Here is a 586-nt window from a genome sequence, read left to right on the forward strand (position 1 = left end):
GTAATTGCAATTATATGTTTAATATTATTAACATATATATATGTATAAAATTATTTATAATATAAATATATTTATAATTTATTTATAAATAAAAAAATACGAAATGTATGTACATCATGGAAAATTAATTAATTATACTTTTATTGTTTTGTATATACTGAATTTTCAGAATTTTTTACGCATAGCGATTATGTATATAATTTAAACGCGCTAGCTTCTAGGTCAGTATTTGTAATTTGTTTTAATTTCGATATAATTTTTCTCCCAAAATAATCTATCGGCGACTAAAGTTTAACGAGCTGCTCAAACTGGCTTTCAGCACAGTATATACAGTAGCGCAACTCTCTGTCGGCACCTTTGATGTTAGTGAAGCCTAAAATGGAGTGCGCATGCGCGGCCGAGGCGCGTAACCAATCAGGACACTGTATTCTATCTCACTTCTTCTTTCTATTGTCGGTGTCTGTCAGTCCCATTGAAATGTCCATATAAGGCATTTAAAGGACCATTTGACGGAAAGTGGCGGGAACGCGACGAATTTTATGTGAGAAACAGTGAGAATAGTGCTACGTGTGATAAAGTGATAAGT

The sequence above is a fragment of the Cyphomyrmex costatus genome, unplaced genomic scaffold, assembly GCF_001594065.2.
Source record: "Cyphomyrmex costatus isolate MS0001 unplaced genomic scaffold, Ccosl1.0 scaffold149, whole genome shotgun sequence".
Classification (NCBI taxonomy): domain Eukaryota; kingdom Metazoa; phylum Arthropoda; class Insecta; order Hymenoptera; family Formicidae; genus Cyphomyrmex; species Cyphomyrmex costatus.